The 4554-nt window shown below is 46.1% G+C and overlaps 1 protein-coding gene across 4 annotated transcripts in view; it reads right to left on the minus strand.

Annotated features, from left to right (window-relative positions):
* The window catches only part of DFNA5 (deafness, autosomal dominant 5), a 77413-nt gene that overhangs the window by 60340 nt on the left and 12519 nt on the right, over positions 1 to 4554 (minus strand). Inside the window, exon 1 of one of the 4 annotated variants that reach the window (XM_011938553.1) lies at positions 4535 to 4554. The exons of the other annotated variants lie outside the window; for them this stretch is intronic. The gene's annotated coding sequence lies outside the window, so the exon portion shown is untranslated. The remainder of the gene's footprint in view (positions 1 to 4534) is intronic. 4 annotated transcript variants of the gene reach the window in all.

The following is a 4554-nucleotide window of genomic DNA, read 5'->3' on the forward strand; positions in this document are numbered from 1 at the left end:
AAAAAAAAGAAACCAAATCAGGCTTGCCATTAAAAAGCAAAATAAAACCCATCTGCTGTGAGTGGGAAAACCTTAGTAAAGACATCAATCCTTCCCCACAGGAATTAGACGGTAAAACAGAGGAAATTCCTAAATTATTTTTTAATGTTTTTTTTTTTTTCAACTAACATCAAACAGCTAATTTGGCTTCTTGGCAGGGTAGGGTACTTTAAGGAGAGTGACTGGAGGTGGCTATTTATTGCTTTGTAGGTTTTTATTAGACTCAAACATTTTAATCATGGGACTCTGAGAATATTCTCCTGGTGAAGTTAAAGTTAGAGGTTTCTTTATTACTATTATGTGTGAATTATACTTACATGGTTCAAAAATCTAAATTATGTAAAGGATACACATTGAGAAATCCCATTCTTGCCCAGGCCCCAATAACCCTTTCAATCCTCTCCCCTTCAGCCAAATTTCCTTTATATTTCTTTACACAGGTGTAGTTAAAAGGAACCTACACACTGCTCAGGATCTTGCTTTCTGCCACATACTCCCTTATGCAGAGGTATCATTGTGCATTTTACTTGTCCCATGCTGCTGACCACTTGGGTTATTTCTAAACTTTTGTTACATTAAAGAAGTCCCCAGTAAATACCACATACAGATGTCCTCTTCATAAACAAACAAATGTATCTGAAGGGTAGATCCCTAAAAAAGAGATTGCTAGAACAATGGGTAAATGCATCTGTAATTGTAGGAGTTGTGCTATTCTGTAGTCTGACTAATAATGTTCAGAAGTATCCATCTTAGCAACAGCGTATCATTAGACTTTTGGATTTTTGCCAGTCTGATAGGTGAGAAATGGAATCTCAGCCTAGTTTTAGGTTGTGTTATTTTAATACAAATAAAATCAAGCATCTTTTATTTTGTTGAAAGGCTCTCTGTATTTAACTGTGTCCTTTGCTCATTTTCTATTCTTGCTTTTTTTGGCTTTATTTCCAGGAATGTTTGATATAATAAATCTACTAAAATACAGGCTAGGAACAATAGAGTTTATAATGCAGCATTAGGGGACAACACACTGCCACCATCATTCTCAAACACGTAAGATAACTAGTCAGCCAGGAAAGATTAAAGAATATGGCCAGGTCCAAATAAACGAAGGATCTACAACTCAAGTTGCCTGACACAGACAAGCATGGTCATGTCTCAGCCAAAAGTCAGAGTCTGGATTAAAAGTTTCACAATGCTCCAATTTGGGAGAAGATGAAAATGTCCTCAGGAGACAGCACGCTCAAACAGCTCACGGCCTAGAAACTCACCGCGCTTCACAGCTGTTACAATAGATCATGCGCTCTCACACGGAGCCTTAAAAGTCATATTAGCAGCCGGGCATGGTGGCTCACGCCTGTAATCCCAACACTTTGGGAGGCTGAGGTGGGGCGGGCAGATCACCTAAGGTCAGGAATTTGAAACCAGCCTGGCCCAACATGGTGAAACCCCGTCTCTACTAAAAATACAAAAATTAGCATGGCATGGTGGCAAGCAGTAATCCCAGCTACTCACTTGAACCTGGGAGGCAGAGGCTGCAGTGAGCCGAAATCATGCCATTGCACTCCAGCCTGGGCAACAAGAGTGAAACTTTGTCTCAAAAAAAAAAAAAGTTGTATTAGCAAACAGTCCTTATTCACTTGTCTGGCTTCCCAGCTCAAAGCAGGTGAAAACTAAAAAAGCCAAACCAAATGCAGTAAGGATATCCTAGCTCGAGTCAGACTCCTGGACAAGAGACCTTCGGGGGCAGACACCAAGAAAGCAAGACAATGATACAAAGCTAGCAAAGCACACAGCCACCTGGACCCACTGGGAACAAACAATCTTAAAAATAGTTGCCAGGGTAATGACTGCAGGAGAAGATAACTATATTCACTACTGTCTGTTAAGACTGGTTCAGAGTCATGGAATTGTCTAGTTTTTGAATTAGAAGAGAAACTTTGTTCTTTCTCACACTCCATTCAGGATTCTTCTTAAGAACCACTCTTGCTGAACCCTGGGCCTCGGCTTGAACAGTTCTAGAGAAGAAATTTCAACATCAAAATACTCTAGACAAAGAGAGGAGCCTTTTGAGTTGAGTGCCTGCTATGTTCCAGGCATGGGGCTTACTGCTTTATACACATTTCCTTATTTAATCTTCACAATAACTCTTTGAAGCAGGCATTGTCCACATTTTACAGATGAGGAAGCTGCGGTTCAAAGACGTTAAGTAACTTGCCCAAGATCACAGCAAAGAGAGAAGCAGCCCTGACATCTGGGAGCTGGCCTGGTACTATCAGGCCCTGGTGTTGCTGACCATTAGTAATGTCACAGAGCATCAACATCAGGCAAGGCTACTCTTGTCATGATAAATCAACATGAAAACAAGGCTGCTCTGTAATCATACCTGAACACAGACAAAGCATGAACACGTTCAAAGCACAAAAATGATCAAATACCACCCCGCTTCCAATCATTAGCAGTCCTATGAGTGACTACTGCTTCCTGACCAATCACGGCTATAACCTCTCTCTGGCCTTCTCTCTTTTTTGACGAGATTTACTAGGATACTCAATCACAGAATTTCCCCTGCTTCCTGACCACATCCAATTCAGAGCAAAGCCCTCTTTCCCCAAATCACCTGCTACATGCCCAAATCCTCTGTCCTTTCTAACACCTCTTACTGAGACACCTCAGGATTCTCCGTGGTGTCCCTCACTGCAAGGAGAAATAAACCAACTTATTGAACTGTTACTGTGTTCCTGGAGGTCTTTGACTGGAGGGCATTGAACATCACATAGAGAATCAGTGCTGAGCCAAGATTCCACCCGAGGTCCACCTGACTCCAAAGCCTTTTTTTCTGTTCTAATGTGGGCCTCATATGATTCATTCTATAACATAAGAAAGTGCCCTTGAAAGGGTAAACCGCAGTTACAGTGGAAACAAAAATCATTGCTATGGAACACGTGTCACTTCCTTTCTATCTGGGGAGATGAAACATGGCTGTACTTGTCTACTTGTCTCATTGTTAACAATTTCAGCACACTTTGAATTAGTTTTAGTTTTCTAGATAGCAAAGAGCAATTGGGTCTATTAAATTAGAACAGAGGTGGCATCTTTTCTTATCTTCCTATGCCTATGGCCCAGTACCTGAACTCATTTTTAATGAGAAGACAACTTAATATTTCATCATTTCTTTCTAAAATAAAAATCAGTATGTGAACTCAATGATGGTCATAAGACAGGCATGAGCTTGGAAAGAGAGGGAGAGTGAGGGGGCAAGGGCTTTGGGGAAGTGGAGTGGGTAACAGAAGACAGCCTGGGTACGAAGAGAAAAGATGCGGCGTGGTGGCAGGCACCTGCGGTCTCAGCCACCGGTGGATGCCAGGATTCCTTGAGCCCAGGAATTCAAGGCTGCAGTGAGTTAGGATAGCGCCACTGCACTCCAGCCTCGGTGACAGAGCCAGACCTTCTCTCAACAATAACAAAGAAGCTAGCCAAGGGACTGTGGCTGGAGGGCTGGGCCCTTTCTCTCTCAGATCTACCTCATGGTCTGGGCTCAACTTCTCCTTTAGAAAAAGAGCTTAGTGGTGGTAGATTGTGAAAACAATTAATTTCACTCTTCAGCTGCTTCTCCAAGCCCACAGTACTCCTTTCATTCCACTTGGACTTGGCCATCTGTCTGGCCGCCTGCCTGCCTCTCAGGACAGCAACCCCAAGTCATCCATCCCTTTCACTATCCCCATTCACTATTCTGGACAGAGTAGACTCTGGAGGAGGGGTGGTCGGTGTGTTCAGTCCACAACCAACGCTCTTCTAAGAGGTGCCCTCTAGTCTTTCCCATCGGGGTGCAGACGGCAAGCAGCTCTGGAAAGGGTCAGGGGTCCTCAAATGGAGACCAAAGGGAGCCACGCAGGCAGCTGTCGAGAGCCATCCAGCGCATGCCGGGCACACCGAGTGGGGTTTGGCCTCCTCCCCAAGCTAGGGGCCCTCTAAATACCGGAGCAAGGTGGATGGGGACTCTTTTCCGTCAAGAGAGACTGAACTCCGTATCTGCTCCACGACCCGCCTCCCCGTACACACGCCCCCGAGCCGGAGGAGCCTCCGCAGCACCCAGAGGAGAGACCGGAAGACAAAGGATGAACGAGTAGGGAGTGGGTGGTCTGGGGGAAAGAAGAACGAAAATACCAGCTGCGCTTGCAACATTCAAGGAAGGAAGTGGCAGCGGGGAAGGGGAGAGGATGGGAAGGGGATGCTGAGTGTGAGTGGGGGCGGGACGCGGTGATGGGAGGGAGACTGGGCCGGGAATGCGGGTGGCCAGGGGAGCGACGGGACCTGCAGTTCCAGCGGCCGGGCAGCCAATCGATTCGTCTCCCCTAGGAAGGAGCGAGGGGAGGGTGTCCCAGAGAGAAAGCGCCGCGCGGCCTCGGCTGCTCCCGGCCCGGGACACCCAAACGGACCAAAGAGGAGCTGGAGTGGAGCCCGCAGCGGATCCCGCAGCCTGCGTCCGCTGCGCACTTACCCGCGCGCCCGCTGCTGGGT

The sequence above is a fragment of the Colobus angolensis genome, unplaced genomic scaffold (assembly GCF_000951035.1).
Source record: "Colobus angolensis palliatus isolate OR3802 unplaced genomic scaffold, Cang.pa_1.0 Scaffold175, whole genome shotgun sequence".
Taxonomy (NCBI): domain Eukaryota; kingdom Metazoa; phylum Chordata; class Mammalia; order Primates; family Cercopithecidae; genus Colobus; species Colobus angolensis.